This window comes from Lissotriton vulgaris, chromosome 3_1 (assembly GCF_964263255.1).
Source record: "Lissotriton vulgaris chromosome 3_1, aLisVul1.2, whole genome shotgun sequence".
Classification (NCBI taxonomy): domain Eukaryota; kingdom Metazoa; phylum Chordata; class Amphibia; order Caudata; family Salamandridae; genus Lissotriton; species Lissotriton vulgaris.
In genome coordinates this window covers 317,970,304-317,983,206 of record NC_141689.1, presented here as the reverse complement: position 1 = coordinate 317,983,206, position 12,903 = coordinate 317,970,304, and positions in this window count along the sequence as shown.

Sequence of the window (12,903 nt, the reverse complement as noted above, 5' to 3'; positions counted from 1 at the left end):
CAAAAGCCTTTGAATGCTCCTCAGGGACATATGGTGGAAAACTCTGAGTATCATGTCTTCTCCCCTAGAAGCGGCCACAACAAATGGTGGGGGCCAATCCGCCTCCGCTAAAACAAAATTTCATAAGAGGAAGTCAGATTTTGCAAAAAAACTGCTGTAATTGTACGCTATATATCTCCCTCAATCTGGAAGACTACTTCATATAGTCTATCTGGGGGAGCAACTCGAGTATCAGCTGTTTCTACTGTAATGATTGTATCAGTTGCTCTCACCTCCAGACAAGGACGCAGTGCCTCCCACACTATGGTAACCTCCGCCAGGCTATCGAGTAGAGTCACTGCCGATGTCCATTTTAGAAGCTGTGTTATCACCATCTGAGGCATATTTTGCTGTCAGAGCAGCAACCTTTCTCTTCTGATACGGAGGTCTACAACGAGGCAGATCCTCTTGTTTGGCTTTAACGTCAAACTGTTGAGGTTGAACCTGTCCCTGCTTCGTGGTCGGACCTTTGCCACGATCTTGGAGTTCCCCGCCACCGCATTGAGAGTCTGATGTGTTCTGTAAGGAACGAGGAGAGCACTGATCAGGGACTTAAAATCCATCAGGAATCTTAATTTTTGCGCTGCCGCGAAAGTCATAAGTATGCTCAGAAGACTCAGATGTTGGTGAACCAGCACATGAACCCTGCTTGTGCTGTTGTTGCCCCTGTTCTTTATTTCTCCAGTTCTCTTTAAGAAAGAACGGACGCCCATCTTTATCTGTCTGGGCTTTTTGCTGAGATTAAGTTTGAGCTTGCGGTTGAGTAAAAGGCTTGTTCCCTAGACTATTGCGTTTATAAGCTTTAGCAATAATCCTGGGTAATTCTCTCTGTTTGTCTGCGTCTGCCACAGCCTCCAAGCATTGCGCCACTTGCAAGCTCATAGCATCACCCTTAACATTAGCAAGGATCATATCGCAAACGCAAACTATGCCGAACACACCTACCAATCTCATTTCCAACTCAAGGGCCGCTTCGGCCCCACGTTCATCCTGAACAGGTTTTATCACGGTAGGGAGAACGGTCGTGGAGGCGGTGCCGAAATGCATTGAATATACTGCTACAAACACTCTACCCCAAGTGTTACAATCAGCTAATTCGGTAACATGTCCTATAGGCAAACTCATGGTCAGGATCCTGTGTTTCTCCACAGGCGTGGTGTTTGGAAAAACAGCTTCAAGTTGTCCAAACATTTCATCAAGCCAATAAGGAAGTTCATCCTTATTTTGCAGACATTTGCCCATCACAGAATTAATCATTAATGGGATAATGCTTACACCACTAGGTGCTGGTGGTTGCGCAGCAACGCTGTAGTGATTGAAAGCAGCGCAAGAAATCGCAGGCGCCACTAACCTGAATCCTATGCCCAGCAGGGACGACGGGATGACAGTCCTTGCCACCTCCCACTGCACGTCACCCAACAATGGGACAATCACCGCTATTGGAGTGCGCACAGCCAGAGGCCGCAAGGAAAAGGAGTGGAAGGATGTGGGGGTCACGGATCTCTTGGCTTTAGTTTCTGGGTTCAGCGGCTTATTAGGGAGTTCTCCCTGAAGGTGGGCGAGAAGACAGAGAGAAGATACTGTAACTCTGTACTGACTCACACAGTCCCACTCCCCCAATGTTCCAAGGCTTACCACTTTCGTGAATGAATATTCCGTAAATGAAGTCAGTCTCATCTAAGAGTTGAAGGTAGGTTTCTCCCCGAGGCGTTGAAAAGTTAACTCACTTTTCAACCTGGATCCAGCAATGAATTCCAAGTAATTCTTCCTCTCCACGATAAGTGATAGAAACAAGGTGGGGTTTGTATAAGGACCCAAAATACCTCTTTTGGGTAATTTATTCTCGATGTGAATCTGCCGGTTCAAACAAGTTTGAAGAACTACGGCTGCGATAGATAAGAACAAAACAAAGGGGGTGCCGCCGGCACAGTTAACGATTCAAGGTTTAACCTAACAAAATGAAAAGGTATCTGAAGAGAGCGAGCCCGCTCTCCTCAAGGTTTCCCAACAACCGCAGCTCTGTTGTACTCACAGGGATGCGGCGGGTGTCTGCAGCTCTGACCACGCGGGCACTTCGTCGTCGCGGCGGGTGTCTGCAGCTCTGACCACGCGGGCACTTCGTCGTCGCGGCGAGAGTCTGGTAGGTTAGTCACTGATTTCTCCAGGCAACATTCAGATGAACAACAAACAAAGAACTAACCAGGAACAGGATTGACAAGCCCCGTTTTGTTCCAGGGGTGGAGCTTAAGTAAGGTCTTCCCATTTTCCCAGATCCCAGTGCCGCTTGGCCTTCTGGGACTTGTAGTATTTCCATAGGTGACCTACAACATGATGTCTGCGGCAATCTGCCGCTCTGCCAAGGGCGATCGCTACAGAACCCCCTCTCGAGGACTGCCGTCCCGGCGGTCGTCCTGGCTTACCGGGATAGCGTTCGTGGATTAGTGCAACCAAATCAGGACAATGCAAGTGGTCCAAAGGCTCCCATGTGCGGTCTTCGGGGCCGTAGCCTTTCCACGCGACTAAATACTGGACCCGTCCCCGTAGTATACGGGAGTCCAAGATTGACTCCACTTCATATTCCTCCTGCCCTTCCACTTCCACAGGGCCCGGGCGCTCAGGCAAGCGTACGCCAGGTAGGCAAGGTCGTAGAAGCGATACGTGAAATACCGGATGGATGGATCAAGACACGGGCAAAGAAAGTTTCATGGCCACAGCATTTATCACCTCGCAAACGCCATACGGACCGATATATTTAGGTTTCAGTCTATTCGCTCCTTTGAGGTGTAAGTTACGAGTAGAAAGCCAGACTTTATCTCCTACCTTGTATTCAGGTTCCTGCGATCTTCTTTTGTCAGCGAAGGTTTTCTGGGAGTCTTGCGCCTTTTTCAAATTGTTCCGAGCCTCTATCAAGACAGCCCGGAGGTGAGCATGATGTTCATGGATGGCGGGCACCGGGGACTCAACAGGCCACTCAAAGGGAAGCACGTTGGGGTGGAATCCGTTTAGACAGAAAAAAGGAGAACAGCCCAGTGTGGAGTGCACTGCATTATTGTACGCAAATTCTGCCAACCATAAAAGGGTGGTCCAGTCGGTGGCGTTCTGTAAGGTGAAACAGCGAAGGTATTGTTCTAGGGTTTGGTTCAACCTTTCTGTCTTACCATCGGTCTGAGGATGGTAACTAGACGATAGGCGAGCGTCAATCTGGAGGATGGTACATAGTGCTTTCCAGAATCGAGAGGTAAATTGCGTACCCCGGTCGGTTATTACCACACTCGGTAGCCCATGCAGACGCACAATGTTTTGCAAGAACACTTTTGCTAATTCACCAGAGGTAGGCAAGCCCGGTAGGGAGATGAAGTGTCCCATCTTGGTGAGATGATCTATCACCACTAAGATGACTGTTTGTTTCTCACAGGGAGGCATTTCTACAATAAAATCCATGGACAAGGTATGCCAGGGTTTGGTTGGAATAGGTAATGGATGCAACAAACCCGCTGGTTTAGCATGACAAGATTTTCCTTGTGCACAAACCGCACAGTTTTTAACATATTCCGTCACATCAGTTCGGATACTGGGCCACCAGAAGGACCGTTCCACATTAGCGATTGTTTTGTATATACCCATATGACCTCCCAATACTGAGTCATGGGCCCATTCCATCACCTTGTTTTGCAGCTCGATTCGAGGAATGTATAAGGCATGATGATGATACGCCAAATGATTAGTTTCACTGCGATGTTCCGGATCCTCACGAACCCATGCAGGGATATCTAAGTCAGTGAGGGCGATTCTGACGTCCTCTAGAAAGTCGTCCGAAGTGATCAATGCTATGGAGGCTTCGGAGTTCTCAATGCCCTGAAGTATAGAAGGAGTCTCAACAGGTTTCAATGTGTCCTCCTCCCACAACCGAGATAGGGCATCGGCCTTACCGTTTCTGGTTCCAGGTCGATATCGAATAACGAAATCGAAGTCAGAGAAGAAAAGGGTCCACCTCAACTGACGAGGCGTCAATGCCTTTGCTGTCTTCAGAAACAGGAGATTACGGTGATCCGTAATGATCTCCACAGTGTGCACGGCTCCAAGGAGATAGTGTCTCCACTCCTCACACGCTCTTTTAATGGCCAGAAGCTCCTTGTCCGTAATAGTATAGTTTATTTCACAAGGAGAGAGCTTCTCAGAATAAAAAGCCACTGGATGGAGCTGGCCGGTGGTGGGGTGACGCTGTGACAGTATCCCACCAAGAGCATATTGGGAGGCATCCGTTTCTAGAATGAAAGGCAGTTGAGGGTCAGGATGCCGAAGAATAGGTGCTTGTGTAAACTTCTCCTTGAGAGTTTGAAAAGCCTCTTCCGCTTCTGGACCCCAGTTAAACAAGACATTTTTCTTCAGGAGGGATGTGATTGGATGGATTATCTTGGAGAAATCCTGAACAAAGCGGCGATAATAATTGGCAAAGCCAAGAAGGCTCTGAACGGATTTAACAGTCTGCGGTGTTTTCCAAGTAAGGATGGCCTCGACCTTCCTCATGTCCATCCTAAATCCTTGTGCATCGATCACATAGCCCACAAACGCCACCTGTTGGACGTGAAAAAGACACTTCTCAAGTTTAGCATACAAAGAGTTTCTTTGCAGCCTCCCCAATACTTCCTTGACATGTGTGATGTGCTCCGGTAGAGTGGCAGAATACACCAGAATATCGTCGATATAAACGATACAAAAGGACTCCAAACACCCCCGCAACACCTCATCCATGAAGAACTGGAAGGCGGCAGGGGCGTTACATAGGCCAAACGGCATCACTCGGTATTCATAAAGGCCAAATTTTGTTCGGAATGCCGTCTTCCACTCATCCCCGGTTTTTACTCTCACAAGATGGTAGGCCCCTCGAAGGTCGAGTTTGGTGAAGTACTGTGCACCTTTGAGTTGGTCCATTAAAACGGGAATCAAGGGCAAGGGGTAACGATTTTTAATCGTCACTCTGTTGATGGCTCGGTAGTCTATGCATGGACGCAACTCTTCACAGTCCTTCTTGGGGATAAAAAACATAGGGGAAGACACAGGGGAAGTAGAGTGTCTAATAAACCCCGTGGCCAAATTGTCGTCGATATAAGTTTTGAGATACTGCGTCTCTTTTTCAGTCAAGGCATATACTCTGCTGCAGGGGAGATCAGCACCCGGAACAAGATCCACACGGCAATCATATGCTCGATGTGGAGGCAGATGAGTAGCTTTTTTCTTGTCGAACAAAGAAACAAATTCGTGGTATTCATCAGGTAAGACCGTAGCACAGCAGAATCTGTCGACTGAGCAGGCCCCTGCTAAATAAGAGGCAGGCGATGGTTCGGAGGAACCGTGAAGATTTTCCCTATTCTGGCAATGTTCATGGCAATATTTGGATGTCATCCTTACCGTACGAGTTGACCAGCATACAGAGGGGTCATGTAGGGTAAGCCAGGGCATGCCTAGAATGAGCCGAAATTGAGGGGCATCTATAAGGTCGAATTGGATGTACTCATAGTGATGGACTCCGTACTCCATTAATAATGCGAGGGTGTGCTGAACGACAGGTCCCGACGACAGAACGGTGCCATCTACTGCCTTTACTGTTTCGGGCACGGTTTTCTTTATGCAGGGGATACCCATTTTACCTGCATAGGCTTGATCAATATAGTTCCCTGTGGCCCCCGAATCCAGCAGAGCGTCAACCTGAAAAGGATTCTGGTTTTTCACCTGTAGAGACACATTAATATTCATGTGCGCAACAGCGGGGTGAAGGGTGTTGGCTACATAGGGGGAGACCGGAGTGAACGGGAGTCTTGAATCAGAGGTCTCTTCCTGATCCAAGACCTTCAGTTTTCCGACGGCTCCTCCATCCTCAAGGTTGCCTGTGCTCTGGGAAAGGTGTTCTTCCCTGATGCAGAAGCCCGAGCTCTACATTCATTGATGAAATGTCCACTCTTTCCACAATACATGCACAACTTGAGTCTTCTTCTCTGGTCTCTTTCTTCTTTGGTAAGGGGGCCCCGGATTCCCCCAATTTGCATGGGTTCGGGTCCTTCTTGGGGCTTGGCTTTTTCTTCCCCCGTTTGTCGAGGTCTGAGCATAGGATAGGAGTACCTCGCGTCCCCTCTGCTCCTATCCCCTCTCCGTTCCAACAATCTGTGATCCAGTTGTACCGTTAAATCGATAAGTTCTTCGCACGTAGAGGGCAATTGGACCACCTGTGCTAATACGTCCTTCAACTCCCCCCGAAGGCCTTGATAGAACAGAGAGATCCGCTTCTGAGCGGGCCAGTCTGTTTCTACTATGAGACGATTGAATGTCGTAATATATGATAATAGATCCTGTGATCCTTGACGTAATGTCATCAGCTCTCGTTCTAGAGATAACATATGGGACTTTCTGTCGAACAGTTTTCGCAGTTCAAGACAGAAATCGGCAAAATTGTGAAGTACGGGATCATTCCTTTCCAACAAAGGTATGGTCCAACTGGACGCATTTCCCCCCATATAGGACATGACGAAGGCTGTCTTGGATGATTCATCCTGAAAAATCTGGGGCTTACAGAGAAAGTGAAGGCGGCACTGGTTTAGGAAAGTCTCGAACTTACGGGGGTCTCCGTAAAACCGTTCGGGTGGAGCTAGTGGTATTCCATGGGTTTGTAGTATGTGTACCGTAGGGGCAGCGTCAGCGGACGTGGAAGGGGCTGCAAACGTTCCTCCAGGTTGAAATGAAGGAGGAGGGGGCAAAGTTGCAGGTCGAATCAAAGGTTTGACACTCGGCTCCTTATGAGTAAGATCGGACATTTCTCTGCGCAAGTCCGACACCTCTTTATATAAAGCTTGATTCTCAGCACGTGATGTCTGTACCTCTGTTTGTAACTCTGTGAAGCTTTCCAACAAAGAGGTGAGGACGGCATTGGTATCCATCGTCCGGGCTGGTTAGCGTTCTTGGGCTTGTCAATCTGTAGTGATTGAAAGCAGCGCAAGAAATCGCAGGCGCCACTAACCTGAATCCTATGCCCAGCAGGGACGACGGGATGACAGTCCTTGCCACCTCCCACTGCACGTCACCCAACAATGGGACAATCACCGCTATTGGAGTGCGCACAGCCAGAGGCCGCAAGGAAAAGGAGTGGAAGGATGTGGGGGTCACGGATCTCTTCGGTTTAGTTTCTGGGTTCAGCGGCTTATTAGGGAGTTCTCCCTGAAGGTGGGCGAGAAGACAGAGAGATGATACTGTAACTGACTCACACAGTCCCACTCCCCCAATGTTCCAAGGCTTACCACTTTCGTGAATGAATATTCCGTAAATGAAGTCAGTCTCATCTAAGAGTTGAAGGTAGGTTTCTCCCCGAGGCGTTGAAAAGTTAACTCACTTTTCAACCTGGATCCAGCAATGAATTCCAAGTAATTCTTCCTCTCCACGATAAGTGATAGAAACAAGGTGGGGTTTGTATAAGGACCCAAAATACCTCTTTTGGGTAATTTATTCTCGATGTGAATCTGCCGGTTCAAACAAGTTTGAAGAACTACGGCTCCGATAGATCAGAACAAAACAAAGGGGGTGCCGCCGGCACAGTTAACGATTCAAGGTTTAACCTAACAAAATGAAAAGGTATCTGAAGAGAGCGAGCCCGCTCTCCTCAAGGTTTCCCAACAACCGCAGCTCTGTTGTACTCACAGGGATGCGGCGGGTGTCTGCAGCTCTGACCACGCGGGCACTTCGTCGTCGCGGCGGGTGTCTGCAGCTCTGACCACGCGGGCACTTCGTCGTCGCGGCGGGTGTCTACAGCTCTGACCATGCGGGCACTTCGTCGTCGCGGCGAGAGTCTGGTAGGTTAGTCACTGATTTCTCCAGGCAACATTCAGATGAACAACAAACAAAGAACTAACCAGGAACAGGATTGACAAGCCCCGTTTTGTTCCAGGGTTGGAGCTTAAGTAAGGTCTTCCCATTTTCCCAGATCCCAGTGCCGCTTGGCCTTCTGGGACTTGTAGTATTTCCATAGGTGACCTACAACATGATGTCTGCGGCAATCTGCCGCTCTGCCAAGGGCGATCGCTACAAACGCCATGTGTTACCACCTGGAAGTTGCGCAACATGAACTGAATAACAGCTCTATGTACATGTAATAACGAAGTATGCAATCCGGATAGCTCTGCGATGGTAGCAGTAAGATCATTCGGGTGTGGGGTACACCCAGCCAAAACGGGCCACGTGGCCCCATCAATAGATAAGAGGCCTAAACTAACCGGCGGTGCAATGGGGGAGGAAGGGTGCCATTAAACCCTATTTGATGTTGCCAAGCCATTATCAGAACTTCAAGAGACCTATAAGGTTGATAATTCTGAGGAAGGACAGTGGTAGTGTATTTGTGGAACAAATTATCCGTTCCATCGACTGCCGTAAAGGTGACCCAAGAATAAAAAACACCTCAAAGCAGTAAGTTGCATTTGCTTCAACTACAAAAACCAGCACAACACCAGCATCAGGGACTCCATGATGAGTCAAATATGCCCTGAGTGGTGCGCGCTTAAGAGGTGCTATGACAACCACCATAGTCAAAATTAGAAAATAACAACCTATGTGCATCAGCGCAATAACGGGTAAAAATTAAGAGAAAGACCTTTTAAAATTCAAGCTTGAAAAACCTGTAAAATATCACAATATAGGAGGCTATACCGTCACAACTGTCTCCGGAAAAAGAAGTGAGGGGTTTGTGGACAAGCACAAGCGCTACTCAGGAGTCACGCAGATAAGAACCAGACCAAACGTTGGACTCCATGTTGCAGCGATTCTGCTCATACACAGAACTATGCGCAGGAAAACAGGACCTCGGTGTATAGGGGTGTACCTTCCTATCACCTTCGTACCCAAAATCCCAAAACCGACTAGCTATAGTGTCTCATTCGTTCTCCTCCATAATCACAAAGCTACAAATGAATAGACAACCCAGAACACAACACTCCCGACTCTCTCAGGAATCGCGGTAGCAAGATGTACCCTTTCGCTCACTCACTCATACTTGTCCACAATAAGAATTGTCAGAGTCACAGTTATGGTTCAAAATTTTTATTTTAACTATTGTGCTCTATAATGCAGTATACAAGCCACTACCAACAGCAAAATGCATAAACCTAGTCAACATTGTTACAATTCCATAGAATATGAAGGGAGATGTCATCATATAAAGACAGTGGAAGAAGGACTATAAGGCCTAACCACCCTCCCCTTGGTAAGTTGAAGTTTATTATATAAAGGAAAATCTCTGGGCTTTGTCAGCAGACCCCATACCTTAGTGCCTAGATGGAATTTTTACATCATAGGAACAAAATAGCTCTTCTCCCTGGAAAGGTCCGTCTCCAAGTGTTCGTGAACAACATGCATCCCTGTAATATCAAAGCAGGAGTTTCCACGATTGCAGCTGTGTTAGCATGTTTTGTCTAGGTGCTAGGGACTGACCAGAACAGAATAATAAGGGGCATTGTTTATCGACCTTGCACATTGTGTTCAGACTAAACTCCAGGAACAGGCAGAGAAGGCAGAAAGCCGACAGTTCTCATGTGAAAGGCACAAAACGAGTCTTGCGAAATAAAGTCTTGTAGTAACCTGCGCAAAAGCAGCATCATGACAGCAGAGCTCATGCTAACTTAACAATGTCGATAATTAGTCTAACTGTCATATAACAACATCTACTGGCAGGAGAAAGGAACTGTGCAAATCTGGTACAAGTTGCGTTCCTACGGAGCCACGTGAACCCACTGCCAGACGCCTCTTGTCTGGACAGCAGGAGGTGGCCGCAGGCGTGACGAGCCGGAGTACAGGCAGGTAAAATGCGGTGGCCCGCCACACTCCTCCAGGAGGAGCGTGGGTTTCACAGGTGGGGGAGCGGTTTAGTAGGTGGAATAGAGACGGATGGTTAGGGTAATACCTCGTGACGAAACGCGAAGCCAGAAGAGAAAAGAAGAAAAGAAAAAAAAACAGCAATCCAAGAGCTGAAAAACGGCTACTTGGCCAATTTCTAATGAACCCTTCGCTAATTGGAGAATGCAATAAAAGATAATTTCGCTATTAGCAAGTGGTTAAGACTGGAATGTTTTAAGATGCCAAGCGACATATGGTTCCTTGTAAGCCGTTCCTCTCGGCAAAATTGCTGGAGAGCGTCCATTATCCAAACGGAGCTGACCTGTATGTTGCAATAGGAGGTGGTCGAGCTGAGAATGAAAATCATTTATAGCGGTATTACGTGAAAATGGATACACCTCCAATGTTTGAAATACTGAGAATGTGTCAGCCCAAACCATGGCCTGTGCCTCAGTCAGCCCTCTTTGTGGTCACAGCGCGCTACTGATGTAAGTTGTATTTTAAATGTCAGCTCTGCTGATCTGTTGGGATGTGCTTTCTTGGATCAATGCCAAAGTGGCTATGTAATGTTGCTAGCTAAATTTAGCTTATTTTGGGTACAACGATTTGTTCACACCGTGTTCAATATTGAGGTAATAACATCTCGGGCAGCAAGAGTGAAAATGGTGGGATATTGTAAACAGTGGGGTCTGGGCTATGGAGGCATTGTAGACGAATTGGAGGATACTTTGAAAAAGGATACCCAGAACCTCTGCCCTTCTAGTTCATGGAAGTAGAACAAGCATTTATGACTTAGAAAAATGCACTGTTATCTGCCCCAGCACTGGGTTTTCTTGACTACACCAAACCTCTCATGTTGTACTGCTACTAGAGGAATGGTTTCACCTTTGAAGTATTGGTACACGTCCATGCCAATAAAAGGAAAAGAAACGGATTTCCAATATTTTTTCCACTGTGTGCTGTGATGGCAAGTCTGCCCACTTTACAGAGGTGTCCAAAAACAATGTTCTGGTGTTGTTGGTGTGCCTTATTCCGCGGCATCGTGACTAAAACGCGGCACCTTTTCATGTCTACATTGTCAAAATACAAGATACTGTTTCTCTCTGAGAAACACATCACTCAGGTATGATGTCCTGTGTTGAATAGAGGTTCCCTGTTCCCCAAATCCCTTCTTGGGTAGCCACATGAACGTATTCTCTCCGCTGCCCGCCTTAACAAGCCCTGTGTTGATTTCACTGGCCAAACAGTGACCTGGTACATAATGTTGATGGTTCTGTCCTCAAGAATAAGGAGATGTTGGTCGCTGGCTAAGCTGTCTGCACTTTACATGAAATTGTTCAGAGTCAATCTTTACCACAGGTATACTCTGCTCAATTAGCAGAACTATTTGCTCTTACCTTTGCTTGTAATTTAGCTACCAAGAAAACTGTAACCATCTCTACTGACTGGAAGTACACATTTGAAGTTGCCCATCTGCAGGGGCTCCAATGGAAATGGACCCTATAGTATAGGTTTGCTTGATGCTATCCAAATGCCTCTGCATGTAACTGTAAAGTACACTGCTCATCAATTGTTGCAAAATGAAGTGTCCAAAGGTGACTCGTTTGGCGAGAGTTCTGATAAAAAACATGTGCTTTGTCCCCTAACTCTGCAATGACTTTGTATGTGTGCCAGTCTGAGGAACCCCTGCAAGTGGCCGTTTTCTGGAGTGACCAGTGGCAAGTGGACCCTCCAAGATTATTCTGAATTGGGTCCTGAAGTCTATGTGCTGATATTCTGGGAGCCATAGAATTAGCCAAGAGGTTCTGTACCAAAAAGAAGGAAAATGTAATGCCTTAGGAATTTTCCAACTCTGGAGAACAGTGACTAACCTCCCCCTCCCCCTCACCCCCTAGGCTATCTGTCCACAGGGCGACCTCGGCAGGCAAGAACAACTGGTTGGTACTGCTAGGAGCTTTTTACTCCCCGAAAGAAAGCTTCATCTGACCCTCGCTGCTAAGGTATTTAGCCTCAGTATGACTTGCCTGGCTAAAGTTTCCAGGTTTGTCCTGCCCAAAAAAGAGACTCAGTACCAACAAAGAAATCTTGACAGGGCGGAGGCACAAAAAGTATCCGCCTGACGAGAGCACTTCAGCTGGTGCGAAATTTGAATTTTTCCATTCTGAGCTTTTCCTGCCAAAACTTAGCAAGACGTTGTGCAATGGATATCCAACTTCAAGAGAACTATGTTGATTACAGCCTTCATCCTTGCCCTTCTGGAGGATGACAGAGGTCCTCATTATGAGCAGTCCAGATAATTGCAATAGGTGCAGTAACTACTGTAACTATTGCAATTGTGAGTTTAATGATAAATATCAACAGGTAAGACCTACTGATATTTATTAGTCAAAACAAGTCCAGTATAGATCATAACAAGAATTTTGAAGCAGTCAGTCCAAAATCTGCATGCTATTCCCCAAAAACACATAACAGGGTAGTATTTATCCCACCCAATTGATTCAAACTCAGCAGAATTAATTATATCATGTGCAATAAATAGCACACCATCACAAACATCAGAAGGTATTTTTTTACCAAGCCCTCATACTAGCCTCAGCCTGCTTCAGGTGGCTTGCAGTAGGCATTATCTTGTTCCTACGTACTGGTTTATCTCACCCATAGACATAATTTTACCTATGAAAGGTTTCTTGATTTTTAGAAATTGGTTGTGGGATTTGTATTGTGTTGTTTTTTGACTTTGTTATTGCTGTGGTACTGCTAAATACTATATACAATTTCCTTATTTTGAGCCTTTTTGCTGTGTGCTACAGCTGCCAGGGGGTTGAGTCCAGGTTTATTTAATGAAACCGTGTTTTCTACTTGACAGAATTTTGGACTTATTGTTTGGGATGGACTCACGTTTTACCCATGCTAATAACCCATTGTCTTACAGCTCCTGAGTAAATGGTTGTCAGGATTAGGAGCACAGACAGCAAGGGACCTTAGGTTATGAAGAAA